Below are 24,778 nucleotides of genomic sequence, written 5' to 3'. Positions count from 1 at the left end.
AATTACATTGGACATTATTGTGGCATCACGGACCATGAAGCCAGGTGCCTAATACTACTTAAGATGGAGAAGGATGTAAAAGTCAAACAATCACAAAAAAGGAGCTTGATTCATTCCCACCCAAAACCAGCAAAGGGAGTGGATTGATACCAGGAAGGACCTGGCCATTGAAGTTTTGAAAGGAAACAAACCATGAGATGTAGTAACATGATGTGTGACAACATGATGAAGCAGGGAACACCACAGTAATTAGGATAAGTCAGAAAATGTTTTGCATCATCAAAATGAGCTGAATATGCAACAAATATCAGTTGGTAGAACAGCAGGTCCTCATGAGCAAGGCTGTTTCCTGTACATGAGGAGCTTAAGAAAGTGGAAAATACCGCTCAATTGTCAAATCTCTTTCCGGACACTGCTCTTGTTATATGATCCCTGTTAACCTGGCTAAGATTAAATTTACTCAATAGTTTTCTGAGTATTGAAATGCAGATAGAAGAGCAGCTTTAATTGTTTAGTGCATATTCTGCTAAAACCATGATTCTTGTAAGAGTTTGACATGAGTCTATCTCCAGAGAAGCCTTTTCTACCTCTTCAACTTGAAACAGTCCGTGAAAATGTGTTTATAAATTATTAGGCAGGGACTTCTATGACAGCGGAAGATTGCTTAGGGTACCCTGTTGCTCTTATTTTCACATGGGTCAATCTTTATGCGTAATCTTTAAATAGTTTCATAATTCCTAAACCTGAAAGCATTTTGCTGTAGGTGACCTTAGTTTTACACGTTCAGGTTTGGTATAAGGTTGTGAGTATCCTCAGCAGACTTTACCAGCTGACTGACAACTCGCACCACCCCTGGATTTTCTGCATGTCTAGAGAAGGAAGGATTTCTATAAGGCCATTTTGAAATGTAACATCACCAGACTTTTTGTTTAACCTTTTACTTAAAATCCATACTCTGGTCAGAAGAATCAGAGGAAATTCAGGGGTGTTAGGTGGCCATAGGTGGTTTGTAACCATTTAGGGTCTGTCTGGGGAAAAAACAAAATGTCAGAGGCACCAGAGATGAGATGTCTGATCCATGCCATAGACCTGTAACAGCTCCACTTGCAGATCTTTAGCTGACACTGAGAGATGAACAAGGAAAATTGTATCAAAATGTGCATCTAAGTGCTATTTCTCCAGAGGTTTCATGGAAAGATGGCTAAGGATTACACAGCAGGAAATATTATTTACATCTTCAAAGTGCCAGAGTGGTTCAGCTGCACTGAGTAAATCTAAGCGGGGAGCCAGTGGCCACGGTCCTGTCCCTGCCCTCTACTGAGCTGTGGTGGTGTGGGCTGGCAGGATGAAAACAGATATCCCTGCACAAAACCCCCATGTTCTCTGTTTATTTTTCTTCATCCCCGTGTGTTTATCTCTCTCACTGATTTCATCAAAATATTTGAAGGAAATGCAAGGTAGAATAATAAACAGCGAAGAACAAAACAAAAATAGAATTAGCACAAGGCAGGGAGGTGATGGAGGCACAGACTGCTGGGATTTTTAATGGTCGTCTTTGCTCTTTTCTTACTTCTGGCTTCATCCTGAAAGGATTTCTTGCTCTCTTAAGTCATCTATCCTAATCATGATAGATCATCTCCCATGAGTGAGGCCTGGTGCATGCGATGCTTGGCTGCATCAGTAGCTTCTCCTTGCCCTTTGTGACCCTTCTGTAAAATTGTATGACCCACTATTTTTCCTTCCATGTTTATTTTATTTCTTCCAGACGGAGACAGGTTTTCTGTCTTTCCTCTGGCCTGGGAGGGCAGGGCCTGCTCATGAAAGTAAACCCCACCCAAATTCTAACTGTAACAATGGCAGGAATAGGCACACCTGTATTTTCCTTCCCAGCTCTTCCTCTGAATCAAACTGATACAAAGACAAACACTTTGCCCTGATGTCTCAATTGTCTTTCCTGTAACAACAACCCAGACCTCAGGGGTGTTGTGAAAATGCTGTCTTTTAAAGTGAGAGCTGCATTCCTAACCACGTAGTCTCCAGCCGGAGGAAGCCACACCTGCACCCGCCCGGCTGCTGGCTTTGTGCAGGGCGAGGTCCCAGCGAGACTGCTCAGAGCACTTCCCAGTGGGATTCGCTCCGTGGCTGGTGTCTGAAAGACACAGAAGTGCATCCCACTTGCCTATGTTTTGCTCCCCATCCCAATGGCAGGTATACCCCAGGATAGCGCCCTGGGTGTGTTTGGACCCGTGTACTCCAGGACTTTTAGGAGGTGGACAAACATCGCCCATGGGATAGGATGTAGAGGGGTCAATAAGTCTGACAAACCTCTGTTTGAGAGGTTGGAGAAGATGCTGGAATTCTACCACTGTATCAATGATCTGTGCAGCGCACTACGCTCGGCATTGCTGTCTTGGGTCTCTGAGGCCATATTGTGTGCTGACCCCTTAAAACAAGGCTGCAGCCTGCTGCAGCTTGCAATTTTGTCTTGGCTGATAAGCATGGCAATAACGTGGTTAGTTAAGCCCGGCTATGCCAGGAGTTCATGCACTTCGGCATGTGGAAAACTTAGCGTTTTCAAGACTGCACAAGTCAGACCATCAGAGATTTTGACTGTCATTTCGGGAGAAGAAGTAGTCAGTAATCCTCATCAGGCTTACTGTCTCAGGATGCATTTATTTCTTTGTTCAGGGGAAAACGCCTCTGTGAGCTTGTTGTGGCAAGGAGTGAATAGAGATCCTTTTGCTGTACACTGAATCCTGAAGTATGCCCATCCCTTCCAGGCTCCCCTTGCCCCTGATTTTTTAGTAGCTGTGCCTGACCCTCATTTCCTTTCCTTTCCCGTGTCCTTCTGGCATGTGCTGGGAGAAACGGTATGGTGGCTTGGATGTAACTGTTGCCAGGAGGGCTAAGGAAGGGCTCCACAGATGCCTCACTTGCTTGTGAGATATTGAGGCTCACCATGCTCACAGGGACAGTTGCATTTATTCCATGAGAATGCAGGAAATAGGGGGCCAAGGTAGTGTTCACCGTGTACGTGCCTGCATCTGATTTTCTTTTGGATCCCAAGGCTATCAAACACAGCAAAAACATAGTACTTGTACAACATCCATGGCTATGAAACTTCTAGGATCTGTATCAAGGTCTGGGATTTCCTTTTAACACCTTAATTAATGTAAGAGACTAGTGACTGAGGATTATTTTAGCATCAGTGGGCTATAGATTTAGAAACCGCACAAATAAAAACAGAAAACATGATATTGTGATGCAGAAAGGATTTTATTGGAACTGACAAATGGGATTTATCAGAACTCAGCAATACTGCAGGGAACAATACAGAGGAATTAAGTTAAATTTACACGAAAGCAAAGTAAAATGGGATTAGGCACAGAGCCAGAACATCGTGAGCAGAAATCTAATACAGATGGGAAATATAGTGTCTGGGCTTGTTTCTCAGGGTGGCTCAGTGTGCCCAGCTCCTGAGGACTCTCGCTGCCCCTCTGAAAGCCATGCCCTTCCCCTCACTCACAGGTTGCGGACTACTCTTGTTCCTGCTGGGTCTTGCCATCCAGGGAAACCTTGCAGGGCTTAGCAGGGCAGTATATCCCACAGCTGCGGGAATAGCAGGGGTAGGAGTACCTGCCACCCAGGGAGGCACCGGACCCAAAGGAGCTCTGGGCATCCAGAGAGCTCCCGTAGCCAAAGGAGCTGCATATCTCCAGTGGGGCTGAGGTGCCCACAAAGCTCTCCTGAGGGCAGGAGCTGAGGATGGGGCCCAGGAAGACGATGGCCACAGGCGGTGGGTAGACCACGGCACGGGAGTCCCCGCAGGAGGTGACGCAGGGCTGGCTCCAGGCGTTTGCATATGGCGCAGGGCAGCTCACGTCGCAGGGTGAGTAGCTGCTGTAGTTGCAGACCTGTCTGTAGGAAGACATCTTTCTGGCTGGAAGTAAGGCTGAAACACACAGGGTGGGGAGAGCATGGGTCAAGGGCGACAGTGCAGGTGCGTTTGAAAAAGGGAGCCCTCATTTATTCAAACCAGTGGCAGCGAAGGAGCACATTCAGAGAGCAAGTGCCACAGGTAAATCTGTTCAGAATTAAAGGTGAGAAAGTGTAAATAGAGTAAAATGCATTTTGTCTATTTCCTATTACTGTTTCATATCTTGAAATAGTTCTTACAACACTCCTTATCTGAATTTCTTTAGAAGTAAATTGAACTGACGTGTTAGTTCAAGCCCTCCCCTGCCCTGCAAAGAACATGACTGTCGTGGTTCAACCCCAGCTGGCGAGTGAACACCACGGAGCAGCTCGCGCACTCCCCCCCGGTGGGTGGGATGGGGGAGAGAATCGGAGGGGTAAAAGTGAGAAAACTCCTGGGTTGAGATAAAGACACTCTAGGAAGTAGAGCAAGAGCCGCGCACGCAAGCCAAGCAAAATAAGGAATTCATTCGCTCCTTCCCATCGGCGGCAGCTGTTCAGCCATCTCCAGGAAAGCAGGGCTCCATCACGTGTAACGGTTGCTTGGGAAGACAAACGCCATCACTCCAAACGTGCCCCCCTTCCTTCTTCTTCCCCCAGCTTTCTATTGCTGGGCATGACATCATATGGTACGGAAAATCCCCTTGGTCTGCTGGGGTCAGCTGTGTCCCCTCCCAGCGGCTTGTGCACCCCCAGCCTACTCGTTGCCAGGGCAGTGTGAGAAGCAGAAACGGCCTTGACTCTGTGTAAGCACTGCTCAGCAACAACAAAAACATCCCAGTAGTATCAACACTCTTTTCAGCACAACGCCAACCCATAGCCCCGTACCAGCTACTCTGAAGAAAATTAACTCTGTCCCAGCCAAAACCAGCACAATGACTTACTTGGTTGAACAGCAGAAGAGAAATGAGACTCAAGAGAAGTGGTTTGAAGACTCTGGGCTACATGTTCTTTTACACAGTTTCTCAGTTTGCCCTGGGGGAAGTGAACCATTCTTGTCCTCCTTTGTACTCGTTGTCCCTCAAATACACTTTTTTGCTTATGTCACTCAATCAAGGTAATTGTTGCACATACTGTTTCTCGTAACTAAGAAACTCGACCTCGGATGGTTTTCCATCTACTTCACAGCCTGTAGACTTCTTACATGTCAAACAGGGGGGGGGATTTCCATCTTTGTTATAACTCTGACTTTATTAGGGACAGAGGGAGATCAAGATTTACTTCGCTATGAATCTGCAAATTAATTTTTCAAATTATGTTGCTGTCATAACTTAACCAATATCTCTATATGAGTTGGTGTTTGCTTGTTTTTCACAGGGTTACAAATACTAAGTCAGAGCTGGACATCGAGGTCTCAGACCTTTGTCCAAAGCCACAGTAGTCTGATCCTTCTATTACTATTTCAGTTTAACTTTTTTGCTTTTTCTAGCAATTCATTTACAGAGAAAGAAAATTTGAGTTTTGGAAGCAGTAATTGTAAATCCTTTTTAAATTCAAAGTCCATCTTCAGCATTGGACTGTTAGCTACAACTGCAAAATAGGGTGCTAGATTGTGCCCTGTTTAATGACAGGTCTTAACTTTTACATATGAAACACAGAAATTAATATCCAGCTTTCAGCTGATGTAACTGGCTTTAGAACCAAGGCAGAAGCATTGTCATGATGATCAGCCTTGACTTAGGGAATACCCTTTACTAATCCTAAAGATTTCATACATCAACATGCATTGCTTACCGTATTTGGAAACAGAAGTGCAGAAATAATATGGTTAAATCTCAGCAACTTGTGTTAGCCACCATGTCCCTGTCCTATTATTTTTCTGGACTGAGAAATGCCAGAAATTCTGTGTCAGTTATGTTCAAGGGTACTGACTGCACAGCCTTAATTTCCTGTAAATGAGCTTTTCTTCTGTGTTGTGTAGACAGGACTTTTTCTTCCCATTATGTCTTGGAGATGTATATTTAGGTTGTCAGTGCCTTGGAGCTGGACAATCTCCTATTTTGTTTCTTACAGTTCTCCAAACGATGGTCCTTGACTCAGTGTCACAGTGCAAGAGATGGAAGAATGAGGACTTGGTGTGCTGATTGCTCCTCCCAGCTCTCCCACTGAATCAACAAGTGTGGCCGAGTGCATTATTTAGCCTCAGTCTTTTAATAATTCCATCAAGAAATCAACAATAAAAATTACCCAATTCTTTTGGGTGTTGTACAAATGAGTGGTTGTGTATAAAGCAGTAAAAAATCAAGGATTTTGCATTCTCTTGAGATATAAAAAGAAAAGGCTAAGATTGAGAAATAAGGATGGGAGTATTAAAATGGGCAGCAACTAAACTGGCGTGATCACAAAGCAAATGTGATTTCCAGGGAAGGAGTTAAAAAGGGCTCCATAGACTGAGAACATTTCCAGATTCTGAGGAGGAAGATGACTATTGGGTGAGGATGAAGAAAAGAAGATAATGATTCAGCACAGGTCAGGCACCATCTGATCATTGCTTTCCTTTTAGAAGGGCAACTGGTGACTCCTAGCTCAGGAGACCTCTGCCTGGTGTAGACCTGCCCTCCTAAAGATGCTGAGCCCACGAGGCATGTGCTAGAAACCAGAAAATACAGGTTTATTATTTCCCATACCCCACTGCTCTGCCACTCTACTGTGCTCACTCTGGCAGCAGGAACTGCAACTTGGCCCTGCATGCTCCTCAGACCTTCAAGTGTCATGGCAGCATGGGTATGTACTATACAGTGTGCGTCTTAAAGACTTGCAGATGGTCACTTTTCATAGTCATTTCCATAGGGTAGTATCTGCCTTGTAAACACAGAAAGAAAAAAAAATTGTGATGTCCAGCTTATAGACATCCTTCACCATCCCTCGTTCTTCCATCATGCCTTTCAGAGTTCGCCCTGCCTCAGATGACCATTGGTGTTGCATCGGCAACCTTGACTATCATCCATCTGGCTTTTTAAGGATTTAATTCCAGAGGTGTTCCACAGGACCAAGGAGATTGTTGCAAGACTTGGAGAGTCCAGCGCGAGGACTCCCTGCTACTGCCTTCCAGGTCTCACAGATCCTGGGGGCTTGGGGTTTTGCCCATGAAACTCATTTCATTTAAACTGATCTCATGGATTACCGCATACTTTGGGTGCACACCACAGCCAGATTTTCATCTGATTTCTTCTGCCTCCAAGTTAACCTTTCCCTTTTGCAGTTTTGTGCTATATTAAGCATTTTTCCCAGCAGGTAGAATACTGCTCTGTGCAAGCCTGTGTAACACCCGCATGAAATGGGAAATTACTACTCATGATTTCTAGAAGAGATGATTAAGACAGAGGCCAAATAATTTACCAAACATCTCTTGGCAATTAAGTGAGCCTCTGGGAGGCGATCTCGGGCATGTCTTGTACTTGTTAGTGTTATTATTTATAATTATGATTCTATTATCACTTAGCTTATGTAAATGAGGTTGATGCCCAGATACCACAAAAACAGAGAGCTCAGACAGTCACTGCTGTCAGGAACCAATAAACGAAACCAACTAGTTTTAGGTATGGTGAAAGAAAGGATTACTATCCCCACTGGGGAGAGCCTCCTGCAGCGAGGGCAGAGGGCGGGTTGTCCTTGCCCCAACACATGCAGGAAAACGAGGGCATCTAAAAACCTCTCCCCAAATTCTTGGCAAAGGTTACGCTGGAAATCTGCTCCAGACCACTGTGCCTTAACCGGGACATCTTCACCTTGCCCTGGGTCTAGACTTGATGTTATTTTCTGTTTTCCATGTTGTAGTTTCCCTAGTAGGTTCAGGAGCAAGACCAGGGTAATGTCTCTGTTCATAATAAATAGCAAAGAAAACAGAGCATTTCCATCCTGCCTGATAAATCCACAGGAGTGCAGGTTACAGCTCACGGTAGGGCAAGGACATGGTTCCTTAAATGAGTTTTGCTGTCAAGAGGGAATCATCATGGGTAACCTAATTCAGCTCTCCAATTACTAAATGCTGTAAGCAATATTTTTGACATATAAATCCTTTAAGATCATCAAATTTATATGCAGGTGGAGGAGGCCCCCAGAATTTGACCACTTGTTTTCACCTGTGGTCTGTAACATCAGGTGAGGAGCTGGATACAATTTTCCAGTTGTAAATTTATTTATTGCAAACTCCTGTACATAGCTAGACCAGGATCCGCTGCCTGAAAGGGTCCAACGTGATGTTTCAGAACAAAGTTGTTGTTAAAAGCGGTACATTTTGGAGTAACTTATGCATGAAGCTAATTCCTTCCTAGCATTTCTAAGCAAGGATTTCCTTGCCCTTTTTTGTATTGTTTTTAACTAGGGCAATATATATTCACCAGGAATGAAGTGGGATAAGAAGACTTCTGCAGCACGTAAGTCCCGTTTCCCCTCTCTCCACCACCCCTTCAAAATAGGCTGTAGAAACTCACTGTTAATATCAGAAAGGCCCTTATGTCACAGAGCTGCTTCTCTGTAGCTGTGAACAGGATGATCACCATAACTGAAGAACCTGAGGTCTGTGATCTATGGGGTTGGTTTTTTTCCCACCTATTGAGGAGAAAGAGAGTGGGGATAAAAAGGGAGCAGAAAGGTATCTTGCCAGGGTGGTATAAAGGTCTCTAAGTTTCATCTCCCCTTGCAATTAAAAGGTTTGAAAACCTTTACACCAGGCACGACAAAATCAATAAAGTCTATTTTGTCAAATCAGCAATCCTCCGTTCTACTGATCTGAGTTATGTGCTTTGAAGCTTGGACAAGTGGAAGAAGGAAGTCAATTCCTGCAATGAGCAGACAGAAACTAAGGGTGAATTCTGCCCCTATTTTGAGATGAAAGATTTCTGTAGGCTGCAACATGGATGTGATACCTTTCAACTAATAATTGCTTAAGAGCAGACAATATGCAAAGATTCCTCCACCCTTTGACGTGACAAATGCAGGAAAGTTTGTTTTGTAACTAGGAAGGACCACATGCCTGAAGTGTGGCTCAGCCCCTGGAGCTGCTCTGAGGAACCGTATAAAAGTGCTTGGAACACAGACCTCTTCAAACCACTCTTCTTGGCTTCTCCTTGGTGGTGAACTGAGTAAGTCTGACTTCAGTTAAATCTGTTCTATGAGTTTAAAAGCTACTTTAATAAGACTTTTAACGTACTTATGTCTGAGCACTTAATATGTCTTTGTCTATTATTGGAAGAATGTTATTTTCATAAAAAAAGATCCTGTAACTTCTTTCAGCTTGGCAGGCTTTGGAGGGTATGGGATTTATATGGAGATCATGGGGCTTCAAGAGATGCATGCATGTTTCAGAGAAGGAATGCTTAATGATTTTATCTATGCCTGGGAGTACTTTGCAAATGAAGAAATAGTTTTAAGAACAGTTTTAAATAAATATTGCTAGGTTAATCCCCATCAGTGCTTAATGAGGATTTGCTGACTTCTAACAGGTTATCTACTCTTCATTATTTCTGCAGACGAATTGCAATCACACTTTATATTTAGCTATAGAAGAGTAACTTTCTGAATATTGTATGGTTTGAATAAATGAGGGCTCCTCTTCTTTGCAAACGCACCTGCACTGTCGCCCTTGACCCATGCTCTCCCCACCCTGTGTGTTTCAGCCTTACTTCCAGCCAGAAAGATGTCTTCCTACAGACAGGTCTGCAACTACAGCAGCTACTCGCCCTGCGACGTGAGCTGCCCCGCGCCATATGCAAACGCCTGGAGCCAGCCCTGCGTCACCTCCTGCGGGGACTCCCGTGCTGTGGTCTACCCACCGCCTGTGGCCATCGTCTTCCCGGGCCCCATCCTCAGCTCCTGCCCTCAGGAGAGCTTTGTGGGCACCTCAGCCCCGCTGGAGATATGCAGCTCCTTTGGCTACGGGAGCTCTCTGGATGCCCAGAGCTCCTTTGGGTCCGGTGCCTCCCTGGGTGGCAGGTACTCCTACCCCTGCTATTCGCCCAGGTACACGACTTACCGTCATGGCAGCTGTGGGCCCTGCTAAGCCCCGCAGGGATTCCCTGGGGAGCCAGACCCAGCAGGGACCAGAGCAAAGTCCCAGTCCATGAGTGAGCAGAGGGACATGACTTTCAGAGGGGCAGCTTACCGGGCTGCAACGGGGGTCCTCAGGAGCTGGGCACACTCAGCCACCCTGAGAAACAAGCCCAGACACTGTATTTCCCTTCCTGTTGGATTAGGTATCTGCTAACAAGATCGCAGCTCTGTGTTTGAGGGGCCATTTACTTGAGAAATATAGAAAATACCTTAGTTTAAATTCAAGTGGTTTATAGAAGACTAAACATCAGTGCAAATTAGATCCTGTATATTCTGGCCTCGCACGTGGACTGACGTTTCATGGCTTTTGAGGAATAGTGGAAAAACTTCTCAAAGCTCCAGTTTGATTCTGGGAGCCACCCTGTTTCACATAGTCTGGGATTTAAAAAACAAAACAAACAAACAGGTGAAAACCAAATTCAACTCTCAAATGCTGCAAATGCAACAAAGACAGAAGATCATCTTACAAACTGCAGCCCCCGAAGAAGGCAACCACGTCCATCCCCAGGAAACCCTGCAAATGTATTCTGTACTCTCTGGATTGTTATGTTCTGCTGCTATGAAGTCCCTGTCCTGTTTCGATTAAAGTTTATATTGCATCACAACATTCACCTTCTCGTTACTTTTTCTCCTCTGCTTAAAACTATTGGACAACGATGCCAAAATGATGCCTCATTTGAGACCCAGGCTCCTCTGGGTGTTAATCAACAGCAAAGGACAAGGTGTCCTGGTTGTTGTTTGTGTGTTGTCCACTTATCCACAAGATGTGGACATCCCTAAAATCTTTTGTAAGGATTCGTGGTGAAAGGGGTGGGATTAAATAATCGTGCCAGACAGTTGGATCAGAGGTTATCTTCATCCGCCCACTAGCTTACAAAGGGAAAGGAGTTGCCCTCAGTATCTTCACTACGTTTTAAAAGCATATTTGCTGCCTAAAGTCTTCTGCTAGTTGCAAATGCCAGTACCAGGAATTCCATTCCATTTCTATCCTGGGAAAGCCCTGGCTTCAGCTTCCTGCACGGAGCTGGACCCAAACAGTGCAGAAGCAGTGGTGTGCTGTGGGTATGTATGTAGCATGGTTTTCTCTAGCTATTAAGAGCATTCTGGTTTTGCTAAAACTGAAGGGCCAAAACTCTTATTTCCAAAGTAACTGTGTACTTGTGACCAGAAGCAAACTGCCTTTTGGTGACTACTGGAAACTTACTGTATCATCTGGAAGAGAAATAAGGGGAGCTCAGAAAGAAGAGAAGTCTTTTCATTGAAACAGAGGTAAGTGGAAAACTGAGGTGGAATGAACACCAGGTCAGTGCTATGCAATATGGCTTTTAATGGGCATGAGAAGCAGAGCTAACAGTTGTAATAACAGAGAAAATGAAGACAGACACTTCAGGACCCTTTATATCACAAAGTTTGTGATATTAAGTCATGTATTTGGTACAAAAATTACTGCTTTCCTTATTACAGCTGTATAATTTGAGTTATATGTCCTATTTTTACCCCTTTACAATATATTCATTTTAAAGCAGACATACTAAGGCAAATGAGGTTTCCATTACTCTTGTACTGCAGTGCTGTGGAAGGCCACAAAACAATGTTACAAATTCCTACGATGCATTAAACTGAATATTGTTTAACCTCAGTACTTGCAGCGCACAGATCTTTTTTTGTAACTGAACATCCAGCCTATCCCCAGCAACAGTGCAATAAATGCATAGGCGGCAAAGTATAAACAGAAGATGCCAAAAGCCTAAAGTGTAAAATAGAAAATATGCTTATAGGTTGAGCTGGTTATATTTTTCTAATAAATAGCAAATTTGCTCCAAGATGGAGCTTTAGGGCACTGAAAATTTTCAGCTAAAGTAATCTAAAGGGGGAGAAAAGAAGAGTTTTGAAAAGTAAAAGTGGTTAAAAACATTCTGAACTGTTTAACTTTGACATATCTCTAAGAAAAATTGCTTTTACTCTGCTTTAAACTTTAAAAGTTGCTATTTTAAAAGGAATTGTTTTCCAGGTGGATTTTTTTTCTTTTTCCTTGAAAAATTCTTTTTCTTTGCTGGACCCCAACTAAATTTTTTTTTCATCTGCGTGTGTGTGTAGTTATAGAGTTTGTCCAGCTCTACCTATATGCCTGTTTTTCTGGGCACTGCTGAGAGCTCACAGCTCCTGCTGGCTTCAGTCAGAGCAGCGTGCTCTCAGCTCTGCTCAGGCTCAGACTCAGTTTCCCATCCATGATTTTCTGCCGTGTTTTCCACATCCTGGTTGCTCTGTGCAGTGAACTCCCGTGAAGTATTTAGCGTGGCCCACAGCTTCCTCGGCTGTAGGTGCTGTACGGGCGGTAAGAGTATGGGCTACAATTTCCCCTCCCCAGTGACGAGTATCCAGAACTGTAAGACCTGCTGTAATTGCATGCACCTCCATAACCATTTGAGCCTCCAAAGAGAATGGAGCCCCTTAAGCCAACAGCATTTCCGTAGCCCCTGTAACTAAGACAGCCCCCGGAACCAAACGGGCGGCCAACGCCGAGTGGTCCACAGCTGCCCACGATGCTTTCCTGTGGGCAAGAGCTGAGAATTGGTCCCGGGAAAGTCAGGACAACGGGTGGTGGGTAAATCACAGCTCTGGAGTCATTGCAAGATGTCACGCACAGCTCGTTGCAGGCATTGGCCAAGGGCTGAGGGCACGTCACCTCACACAGGCTGCTGTATGGTATGCACAGGTCTCCGCAGTAAGACATCGCTCTGGAAAGCAGGTAGGTCTGAAACACAGGGAGGAGATCAGAATAACACCTGATCCCTTGCAATTGGTGCACAGCTCCTTGCAGTGAAGGCTGTCACCCACCAGTCCCTTCCTGCACGAGGGATGAACATACTACATGAGTGACAGAGAAGCTTGGAGGGCAGCTGGGTGCTCTGCTAAGGCTTGTGGATAGATTGATTTCTGTAAATAGCCAGCCTAAAAAAAAAAAGTTTCATCCTAATTCCAAGCTAGACCTGATTCTTTCTGTTTCAAAATATTGTTAGAAATTCTGGCTACTTCAGAGCTCGGCAGAAGCACTAACTCAGCACAGCTGTGTGAAATTTCTGTGGTCATGCCTGGAGCCAGTGCAAAAGCAGAAGCCTGCCTTCGGGAGCTCTCTGACGGGACGTCCTGCATTTATTAGGTGAGTTCCTGCGTCCCTCAGGGCACTGACTGCAGTCGGTGCCTCCTCTTGCCTCAAGGCGTAGATTAAATACAGAATAAGAAGCTGCTTTCACAGAAATATTTGCAGCCAAGGAGCCCACTACAGCAAATATTAGCACAAATACAATGGTAAATGGCATCAGACAGGGTCTGGAGCTAAAATGGATTGTTCTATAAAGACGGGGAGAGCTGCTGTTTGAGATCAGACCTGGGCTCAGCCTAGCCTACTGCTTTCTCACTTACAGATATCCTAGTTTCTTTTAATTTTCTGTAAAAAATATTAAGTGCTGGTGCACTCAATTATGGAGTTATTTGTCTAGGACAAAATTGTGCCCTATCCTGAAAACTGAGTCTTTGTATATATTTCCACCTGCCCAGACCTTAAACACGCACAGGAGACATGAATCTGTGTATGCATGAAAGAAGAAAAAGGGTTAAAATTTTAAACTCCCATAGCTGTATATGAAAGAATGAACATTTGATTAGATGAGAATCTGGCTAAATAGCCATCCTAAAAAATAATCTCCAGTATCAAAGTGTTTCTATAGTGAGACTGTACAAAGCAGAGGAGAGAATTTAGACCCCCACGTACTCAATAGAAAGTGCCTAAAACCCATATGGGTCTTTAAGTCCCACAGCTTTACGCCAAAACTAAAAATGCAACAGTCAAAAGAATAAGGCAAATCAGACTTACTTGATCCACTGAAGAGAGAAAGTTCAGAGAAGTAGTTAAACAGCCTTGAGCTGCAAGTGTTTTTATACAATTCTTCCAAATGCCTGGAGGCGAGAAGCCTATTTGTTGGTGATTATCTCATTTACTTACAAATCAGATGTTGTTGCTTGGATCATTCCTTCAACTGCTGTAATTATCTTAGGGCTAGTTGTTAGTTCTGAGCCCCATACGGTGTGATATCCATCTGACAACTGACTTAGGCTTCTTCATGATCACTAGTTGTAGCTGACAACACAAAACATTTCTTTTCAAAGAAAGCGTGCAAAATTCCTCATTAGATTTTGAAAACTTTGGCTTGAATTCCTTGGTCAATGTGTTGAAGAAATCCAAATCCTCCAGCTGGAAGCAGAGCTGGAGACTAAAATCTGTGGACTTTCCATTTCTATGGAGAATTGTAATTTATCTACACAATGAAATAACAAGCAAAGTTATCCCTGGAGAAGGAGGACTTACATCATTTGTACTATATATGTTTAATTAGGAGAGCTTAATTTAGCACACTACAAGGCTGGTTTTCAAACTTTTTTTTAAACAACATAAGCCTAGATTTTATGTAGGGTAATCCTCTTAGGTATCTTTTCAATTGATAGAGCGAATTTACACCATATAAAGACCAGAAGGTTCATAAATTTAAGACTTTGATTTTAGTGTAGCAGAGAAAAAATTGTCTTCTATGGCAAAGAAAATAACCTTGACCTGCAGAGCTCCTGCTTAGGAGGATGATATGATCATGTTTTAAAGTGAAACTATTACTCATTATCAAGACCTAAAACTGCAGCAACATGTCATTAATTTTATTACAGTAGAACTCTGTATCTACAACTGTTAATCACACAGAGGTGTTTTGAAGTCCTTTATTCTGTGGAAAAAAAATAGAACAACCCAGATAAGTGTTGCCTAAAGCTTCCTCATAACCATCCCATATAATTTAAGCATAATCTATGCCATAAAGGACAGGGCTTAAATTGTTAAGGGTGTAAACAGGCACGAGAGAGGAATGAATTGCAGCAAGGCATGTTTCTGCTGCTCAGCCTACACACGAGGCACTCTGATTCATCCTGCCAAACCAAATGGCAAAATGCCAACTCAGAAAGCCCTATTATCCCACGCGTCAGGGTCAGCAGTGCAGCTCGCAGCCACCATGGCAATGGACCTTAGCCAGAGGTTGGGAGAAAAAGACAGGAGAGTTTGTGTCTGGAGAATGGAAGGTCTCTGCCAAGACCTTCATAACCATGGTTATCACAACCAAAACTTCTGTGAGCGTCTGTCATTTTTGCAAACCAAGACAACTGCGGGTTTGTTATTACCCTTTATCCTTATCTCATGGGGATGCTGCCTTCAGCTAGCCCCAAAGTAGATGGGGCTGGTGAGGTACCATGTGCTGTGTGGGGAGTGCATTAACATCACCAATTACAAGCGCTTAAGTTGACCAGCTACTACCCTGGGCTCATGCCTGTGGTGATCACCTGAGAAATTAAAAGAGAAGTAACCAAATCATCCACCACAGCAGGCAGAGACCTTTGCAAGGGCAGAAGCTTTGAGGGGCCTGTGACGCGTTGACCTAAAACCTGCTAAGCTGGTTAAAAACTGGCCATTGCAGCCAGTGGAGAGAGGGGGACATTCCTCCAACAACGCAGAAGAGCAGCCAGAGATTGGAGGTCCCAAAACCTCCTTTTCTGTGGACTACAGAGGGAATCTAGGTGGCTGGCTTAGCCCTAAGTTAGGTGCCTAAAGCAAATCCCTCCTACATTTTATCTCACTTTGCGCAGAAAGATTTCTTTGGGGGAGGGAGAGTTGAGTCTCTGTAAGCCTGAAACATGCAGCAAGGAGCAGTAATGATAAATCGGTAAAAATAGCGGACAAGAGTGAGTGAATTCCTGACCACTCTTTGACGCGGTTGACACCCTTCTGGGGAATGAGCAGAGAATTCCAGATTAGCACTTATGGACCTGTTATCTTATTACGTAGCCTGTAAATTCCAGTAATTGTTACATGTTCCAGTTATACTGGACACCCTAAAGGGACAGATACTGCACAAAGGCAGGTTATGAGACATTGCCTTTCCTGAGGGGTTTACCATATGAATATATGCATAAAAATAGTTATTTTTACCATAAAAATAATAGCATGAAAAATTGCAGTAGACAAATTTATAGAACTAGTAGTGATAGTTGTATTTAACAATTAATAGGTGCAAGAACAGCAGTGGCTGTTAAGAAACAAAGCTCATGCTAATCCTTTTCAAGCTGACTTTAACAGCATTAGCAGTGCCTTTACTAACGTTTGCCTTCAACAGTCCTGCTTCCTCTGATCAGTGGTTTGGTCTCTAGCACTTATGAGTCAGCAGCAGTAACAAATGTATAATTTATAGCATGAAAATACAACTTTAGGGATGTGTTTTCTGCGTGAGCTTTGATGATGGTTTGCTGACTGCCACAAGGGGAAACTGAACTTGGTTTTATAATGGGGAACATGTACATTGTCCTTTCAGATCAGACCAAGCCAGCTCCTCTTCCCTGAAGCCTTAGAAAGGACAGGATGGGCACACCGGTGCATAGCCCCTGGCTCAGGATGCCAGAAGTGTCCTGGCCCACACCCATAGCTCAGTTTGGACACTGCAATTGTGTGCGACATCAAAAGCTTCTAAAGAAAACATAAGAGCCAGAATTGATGAACTGTATAATAACACATTTTTTTGTCCTCCAAACACCCATCAATTAGAACTGAATAGAGTCACCACTGGGACAGATCCCAAGGTGTCATTATGGGGAGCCTTCAGCTCTGACTCTCTCACAGCTCTTTCCCATTCCTCATTCCATTCCCAGGAAGCTAAATGGGCTTCCTAGCCCAGCTTCAGGAACACCACAGTGTCAGAGCAGCAAACGCCCTGGCACAACCTTCCTCAAGTGCTAGACAAAAGCAAAGTATAACATCGGAGCATCCTCCAGGCAGCAGCTACAGGCAATGCAGCTTCTTCCACAACAGTGCTGGCTCCTGGCCATAGCGACATTCTCAGCTGTGCCTAGGTGAGGGCTTGGCCCATGGAGTTGAAAAAAATGCCCCCAAAACAAAGTCAAAAACTTTTGGTTTGACTAATAACGTGACCATGAGTTCTAAGGCTTTCAGTCATAACCTCCTTGGGGAAACATCACCAGTGTTATGTTTTAGAGAGGAATGATGAATCAACACTGGGGCATCTTACTCCAGCAATTACCAGGATGGTAATAACCTCGCATATCACTGCAGTCAGCGAACCATCATTGTTAACATCTCCTGAAATGCCTGTTCTGAGCAAGCCCAAGACTTTCCCGGGCTTGTTGCTCTAGGGATCTCCATAGTGACTCACCATAATCTGGAGATCATTTTGACACACTGGCGGCAAACTGGTCAACAAAGAGAAAAACATGAGCAGATTAAGCGGAGAAACACAAATATTCTTTATGGTGAGCAGTGATGAGTAATTCCAGGGCACAGAGCTCCACCTTGACCTTTTCCAGTGAAGTGCAGCCACCATCACCACAAACTTTGTCACCATCCTGGCTTCTCCACATTAATTACACCATGCCTTTTTCCTCGTCCACAAATAGGCTTTGGTCTGCATGTACATGACATGTTGTGCTTAGATATGATTTTGGATTGTGCTCAGCTCCAGATGTGCATGTTCGAAAGAATATTTTCAAGTTAGGTCTCTCTAGCTTTCTTATTTGGTATACATCTATTGCTTATGCCGCTTTAGAGCCCGATAATTGACTTTTGTAGGCTGGCATAGAATTGTTATAGGGAGGGAATAGTAACTTGCATCATGGGAGGATCTACCTCTTATGCACTACCTTTGCAAAATAATATCTTTTGGTTCATTAGCATGTCTTACTGACTCAAGTTTTGGAAACTAAAGAGTATTGCCTTGAAGACTTGCAGGGCTGATTCATGTGCAAAGATTAAATCTTGATGAGGGATGCAGCATTGTGAGCACTGTGCTTGCCCAAACATTCCTAACTGCTTTGAAAATGTTGCTTGCTCAGAATGGAACAATTGTTGATACTTGTCAATCTTTTCAAAACACAGTATTGGCCTTTGTATTGCATTTTATTACAGCTGTTCTAAAGAATAACCATAGGCACGGGTAACTGAGTGCATTGCTCAGGGCCAGGTAACCCTGAAGAGGAATGACAGGAAGGTGAAGGCTTCTGCATTCACTCCACGGGGCTTTTGTGGGGCCCCACAGAGATCCACAGGGTCCAGGCTTTCCAAAGATTTCATATTTAATAAGCTGTTTTGAAAGTTTGCCACTTACTTAGTGTCCCTACCTCAAATGTAAATATGAATCAATTCTCCTCCCAACGATCTTTTTTTCTTTCCTTGTCTAGTTTTTTTCTTGCTGCCGGGCCAAAACTGTCTGTTATTTCATTTATATCAGGGCAGCCAAACATTAAAACTTAGCTGTGGTGTTTAGGAAATACTATAATTTATGTTAGATGTTTCAAAAGATAGCAACAGCTGAGTCTAATCTAAGCTTCTCCATGGAAGCAAGTCATTTAGCTTTAGGGCAGCAATTATCTTTTCTATAAAAAGTGACATAATAACTACCTACTTTTCATAAAATATTAGCGATGGCAAAAAGTTATGAAAAGCAAAACAGCTGGGAAAGTGATAGGCAGCAGACTTGGAGCTGTCTCACGAGGTAAACAGAAAAAGAGATTAAGGGAACGGACTGGCGCAGGTTTATCACTGAACTGATCTTCATGAACAGGCATTGACGAAGACTTTGCAGAGGCTGTGGCATACCAGCAGCTCTCCTGGGCATGCGATTGGCAGCAAGGACTCCGGACACGAACCCAGGCCACTTTCATGGCTGGTTCATGATGACCCTGGCTGGGAGCACGTACCTAGACTTGCCTGGAGCACGCACCTCGACTTGCAGGTAGGTTTTGCAGTCCCTGCTGAGTTGCCTTTGCATCAGGGTCTGAGTCAGCCCAGGCTGATTCCACAGGAGGGCAGCAGCCCCAGCACGGAGCTGGGCAACCAGACCTGCATCCCAGCTGGGTCCTGCAGCCCCACCAACCTCACCCCATGGGAGAGACCAGCCTGCCCCAGAGCACATCCCCCCAGGCTGGGAAGGGGAATAAAGAGGAACCTCCAAATCCTCTGCTGGATACATTTATTAATTGCCCCATCAGACCTTCCCAGCCATGGGAAGATGGGCTCCTGGCTGTTGCCAGGTGTCTTTGCAATGGTAGCTTTGGTGGTTTATCTAGAGCTGGTTTATTGCTCAGGTTTCCCTGTTTTCCTGTGTTTACCTCTCTCCTCAAATATTCGACTTGTTTAACCGCTAGGATTAGTTGCGTTTGTGGTGGGGAGCTGGAGGGGACAATGTTGCTAGTTGTGAATGCACAGCATTAAGTTTTTCTAGCCTGATAGGTTGGGGCTTGACAGGGTTGCTATCTGAGTGGTTTCCCTAATAAAAACGCTTAGGCTGCTGGTGTTTTAGCTCTTTGAAACAGCAAACTCTACTCAACAGAGGGATAAAAACTGCTCTGGGTTTTTTTAGGTATTAAAAAACCCAGCTTGTTTTAAAATGTAGTCGCCTAGAGAGTGTACTTGTACTTCTGGAACTACTGGGCTGCGGCGTCCAAATGTATTTCATGAGCCCCGCTCTTAAACTTGGGCTGATTGGAAACAGCCCAATGTCTTGATCATTGACATGAAAGGTATCATCATAAAACAAAAGAAAAGCAACTTTGTAATGAAAATCATCAGTTTACTAGGAAAAAATAACCTGAGAAAATATGGAGATAAATGTGTGTGAAATCATGACCTTTTTTCCCAAATCAGTTATTACAGAGTCTTGGGGAATGTAACCAAGTAATATACTATTAACATTATATTAACATACCACTTTACATGAGTAATACATCAGTGGGTGCTTGTGAAGCACCCTGACTCCCTTTGTTCTGCGGAAGTCTGGATATTTCTGGGTGGGTATAATTGCAAGAATGACATGGTATTTCCTAGGCACCAAAAGATCGTGACTTAAATAAGCAAACACATGTACGTAGCCATTATGGAAGAATTAAATTAACATAATCTTTAGTATAAAAACAGCATCTGAAATTGCTTGGCATGAGCAGGACACACGTGATGTCCTAAACGACGTCTGCCTAGAGGCACCCACTGCTGGCATCAACCGGGCAGACGTAGGTACCTGGGGCTTTGACCAGGACATCCAGGAGCAAGTAAGAAACTGATGCTCCAGGTCCGCACGTGACTGTTAACACTTGTGAAAAAGAGTTCTTTGCAAAAGCAGGTTGGAAAAGTTTTGATGCAGAAATATGAAGAGTATCTTGAATCTGGCTCAGTTCAGTTTGTTTATAGAAAAGAAGGCCTCCAGATTGGACTGGTTATGAGCTAGAAGAGGACACTCTAAAAATACACATTTTGCTATAATCTAGAATTGTATACCTAGAAAATGTAGAACCACATTTCTCTATGAATAGAACTTCTGCTCACTGGTTCCCAGACTGCAACCTGGATTATATGGCTGACATCCCATTTTTGCACAGGGGCCTGCAGAGCAGAACCAAATCCTTATTTTTACCTGGGCATCAAGTTTTGAGTGGTCTAGAAAGAGTCTCGAGGCCATCTTCTGTTCCTCTATACAAGGCTGAGTGTCACCAAGAGAGCATTGCAAATAAGTAGCAGAGGAAAAAGGGGATTCAGAAGGCCAACGGTTTGATGCAGCAGCGTTTTAATGTAAATGCAAAGTGGAGTAAACATTTGCAGATAGAATAATGCAGACTAGAAAGACCATATTTCTAGAGACAAGAAAAGCTAAAACCAATTACCCATTCCAGTGTGACGCATTTCATCAAGGTGTTCACTTTCCTCACGCTTGCTGAGTCTGACATTCAAATCCCTGTGTGTGCTTTGTTTTAAAACCACGGTCAATGTCAAACTGGGTAAAGAAAGTTAAAAGCGCAGACGTAAGATGCAAAGCCACAAGAATAAAGAAAGCATTAATCTAAGCTAAAGCACTGTATAGGAATTAAATGCACGGTCCTGGTTTTCAGGGGTGCTTCCCTCTCCGGTAGCCATGCCTGTAAATCACATGCCATATTCCTTCACTTCTTTGCTTGTTCTTTTCTGTGACTATTCTTTGTTTTAAGCTGATTAGATCTTCTTACAGAAACTCCTCCGGCAAGGATGCTTCCAGAGGGTAGAATAGGTGTAGGAGCGCTGGGGAGCGCGCTGGGGAGCGCACTGGGGAGCGCACTGGGGAGTGCACTGGGGAGTGCACTGGGGAGCACACTGGGGAACACACTGGGGAACACACTGGGGAACACACTGAGGAACACACTGAGGAACACACTGGGGCTCGCACTTCGTCACGAGCTGCGGGGCACACCGATCGATGCAGGGCTCCATGCACTCAGCACCCTTCTGCGCCGAAGCAATCCCCACAGCCGACTCTAATGAGCCAGCCAGTTCAGCTGACTCCGTGGAGCCCACAATAGTTTCCTGCGGGTAGGTGGTGAGGATGGGTCCTGGGAAGGTCACGACCACAGGAGGTGGGAATATAATCACGCGGGAGTCTGGGCAGGCGATGACGCAGGGCTCATTGCAGGCAGCGGCACGGGGCTCTGGGCATTTTGCGTCGCACGGGACAGAGCATGGCTCAGTGCACAGAGTTTTCTCGCAGGACATCTTTTAGCTGTGCTGTAGACCTGCAAGGTACGGGAAGGAGCAAATATAAAACCAAAGGAGCTGATAGGACAGGATCAACACTCGAGCTAAGCTAAGGTGAGCCCTGAAGAGACACAAGTTGGTAGATAGGTTGATACCCATCCTGTTCAGCTTTGCTTTGCTCTTCTCCTCTGTGGCCTTTCAGAGCCCAATTCCTTCCCGAAGACATTAAACAACACCTTTGGGGCTGCTGCTTAAATAACAACTGCTTTCTTCTATGTAATTTGGACTCCAGAGGTGGAGTTCAGTAAAATTAGGGTAACACAACACCAAGCATTGCAGAAATAGAAAACACATGAGAGGTTTTACTGTACCGAATTCACATATTCTCTGGGCTAAGCAGACAAAAGGCAGAAAGAGGTATATAATCCCTATGTTGTACATGAGGGAGTCAATCCCATAAGGATACCAAGTACTATGGTTTTAGTGCAGTTAGTTTGTGACAGGTGGCTTTAATGGAGCATATTTAGTATCAAGCTCACTTGGAAAATTAAACAAATAAGAGCCTTTTGCAAGATCACAAGGGAAAAGCTGAAGCACAGCAAAAACCTGAAAGGAGGTCTCCTGAATTTAAATTTCAGATGGAGTAAAACTGTTCACAAACCTGGACTAAATTCTACACCTTCTTTCTTTCTTTTGAAATAAATTGAAGGGTGGGGAGGTAATTTGGAAAATGTCATAATACTACATTTCAGGATGTCATTTCAAACTTATCCAAATGCCAAATCAAAGCACCAAATGTGTTAACCAGCTAGTTAATCTGTTGTTTCACATTAAAGGGAATATTTTGGTTTCAGCCAAGGCGATTAATTATTTTTTGTCTAACTGAGCTGCATATTAGGAAAGCCTGGGTGGGGTTCAGTTTGACTCAAGCTATTTTTCTTTTCTTGTTTTAGACACAATGCCAAAATACCCATTATTCACCTAAACTTCTCCTGACCTTAAACCCTAATCCAGACACTCTCTTCAGGTTCCCACCCTTTCATTCTACTACAGCTATTAATTCTATGTTCTTGACTTGACCTGCAAATCCCTCAGCAGAAAGAAAGCCAGAGAAAATGGAGAGCTGAAAAACAGACCCGAACACATAATATACAGTACAAAACATTTACAGTGGATAATATATTCTTACACAGCCTGTTGAATGTTTTGCATAAGACCACTGCTTTGCATAAACAGAACAAAAACACCCAAAGCAACTTCCTGAGGAATATACGCCTTAAGTAGACATTTTCTGGGTTCCCATTTCTTCTGCGTAGCTGTGCTGACAGACGATTTAGCGAAGCCCTAGCCATTCAGATTGTCAGCAAGTGCCCGAGAGGGTCCCAGGTGGGGCATTTCCAAAGTCAGACCAGGAACCCTGTAGGGCCACATCCACGGAGACGCTGTGTCCTAATAGCTGGCTCCAGTCCAAAAAAGTGACTGCAGCTATCTCACCATCTCAGTATTTATATAGTCTATCAATATTTACACGATACATCTGTCCAAAATTAGATAAAAATTAGAAGCCACAAGGTCAGAACAACACTGCCAGATGTTTATTGCTGGCTAAGATATTTTAAGGCTGCATGCATTAAATTTCCATAAAGTAATGGAAGTAGATGTCTTTAATAGTATCTAGATTTCAAATGTATTTTTAAACCTCAATCCATCCAGTGCCTTTGAATGAATAATTAGCAAATAATCCTTTCATGAAAATAAACTCCTGAATATTGTACAGAATTGCAGAATATTAAACCAAAATTGATCCCTGAAGCAAACACAAAGATTTCAAAAATACCTTTTTTTTGGGTTGGGTTTTTTTTTTAGGAAGAAGAAGTTATATCAGAATCCAACTTACTCAGTTCACCGAAGAGAAGTCAAGAGAACCTGCTGAAAGGTTTCTGAATCATGAATGGTTTTATATACCTTCCTGGACCACCAGGCTGATGCAAGAAAATAACGTCATATTTGTGCGTTAGGTTCCATTACTCCCCAAACAAAATTTGACATGTAATTACAGTAATTGTTTTGCTTACTGTTTGTGTTGATTACCCTATTCTCACCAGCATGTGACTTGCACAGTTCCATCCCCGGATTCCTTTCATTTCATGGTTTTAAGCATCAAACCCTTTCTTGCAGCCCTGACGATGTGGAGGCAGCCCGCGTACTGAACTCAGGCTTGCATGGGAGCCCTGTCAGTGCTGCAGCTGGTCAGAGGCTCTGCAGGACTCATCCTTGCAGCTACTTAGAAAACAGGAGTTTGTTTTCCTTGCTTAACATCATGACGTCCAAGAATGCATAAGAGCCTAACCTAGTATTAGTAGTAAGTGTGCTTGCTAGTTTAAAGCTTGTTAGGACGTGTTTACAGAAACTGTAGTCACTGCATGACTCTAGTGTCAGAGCTGCCTTGGAGAGACACTCCTAGCAGAGCACAGCATTGCCCGTGGTGGCCTGGCTCCTCATTTGATGTTCAAGTGTCTTCCAAGGCAAGACTATAACACAGTGCAAGGGCCTGACGTGGCAGCCATAGCCCCAGTTGAGCAGGAAAGGTCTCCTCCTCTGCAATACGATTCCTGGCCAAGTCCAGGAAGAAACACGAAGGGAGAAAGCTCATTTTGGTTAAAGTGGGATGGTGAGAGGGATCTAGGAATTGCTCGGTCTGGTTTGGAATAAATCACTCTACCCCCAGTCCCTTTCACAGTGGTTATGGTCACAGCTGCATTAGAAAAATGTTTATGGGTGTGGAGAAGAGTGTTGTGGGAAACTCAAGGTAAGTAAGTGAGCAATGCTCTGGCAAAGCAAGCAAAGCTGGTCATTCCCCACTTAACACACAGGTGGGCCAGGGAGAAGAGGAGCGACTGATTTATTTAAGATTGCTCAGGAGGGCTTTGGCGATGCAGAGGACTAAGAGTTACGGCACCGATTTGTGCCCAACTTGACCTGCTGTGATGAAGCAGCATTTAATGCCATGTTTGAAGCACAGACACAGCCCCCTCAGATGATATAAGTATAATACTATTTAAATCAGCACATGTGCTCTGATTTGGAAAGGTGAATATTTGGCCAACCTGTTTTAAATAGTATGATTAGGATAACAAATGCAGAGCTGGCTTTTAA

At 43.9% G+C, this 24,778-nt stretch overlaps 3 long non-coding RNA genes and 1 pseudogene across 3 annotated transcripts; 2 read left to right on the top strand and 2 right to left on the bottom strand.

The window, feature by feature from the left end:
- Positions 1-8,978: 8,978 nt before the first annotated feature.
- On the top strand, positions 8,979-10,631 carry LOC143171062 (uncharacterized). Its single transcript, XR_012997133.1, has 2 exons — positions 8,979-9,059; positions 9,594-10,631. It is a non-coding gene; the product is annotated as an uncharacterized LOC143171062 (long non-coding RNA).
- Positions 10,632-11,336: 705 nt separating this feature from the next.
- LOC143171106 (feather beta keratin pseudogene) lies at positions 11,337-12,775 on the bottom strand (annotated as a pseudogene).
- Positions 12,776-13,073: 298 nt separating this feature from the next.
- On the top strand, positions 13,074-23,689 carry LOC143171202 (uncharacterized). Its single transcript, XR_012997159.1, has 3 exons — positions 13,074-13,186; positions 18,690-18,860; positions 23,489-23,689. It is a non-coding gene; the product is annotated as an uncharacterized LOC143171202 (long non-coding RNA).
- On the bottom strand, positions 20,668-23,874 carry LOC143171201 (uncharacterized). Its single transcript, XR_012997158.1, has 3 exons — positions 23,698-23,874; positions 23,460-23,604; positions 20,668-21,660 (listed from the first exon to the last, which is right to left on the bottom strand). It is a non-coding gene; the product is annotated as an uncharacterized LOC143171201 (long non-coding RNA).
- Between the last annotated feature and the right edge of the window lie 904 nt (positions 23,875-24,778).

This window comes from Aptenodytes patagonicus, chromosome 26, assembly GCF_965638725.1.
Source record: "Aptenodytes patagonicus chromosome 26, bAptPat1.pri.cur, whole genome shotgun sequence".
Classification (NCBI taxonomy): domain Eukaryota; kingdom Metazoa; phylum Chordata; class Aves; order Sphenisciformes; family Spheniscidae; genus Aptenodytes; species Aptenodytes patagonicus.
The sequence above is the reverse complement of the archived record's forward strand: the minus strand, read 5'-3'. Positions and strand labels throughout refer to the sequence as shown.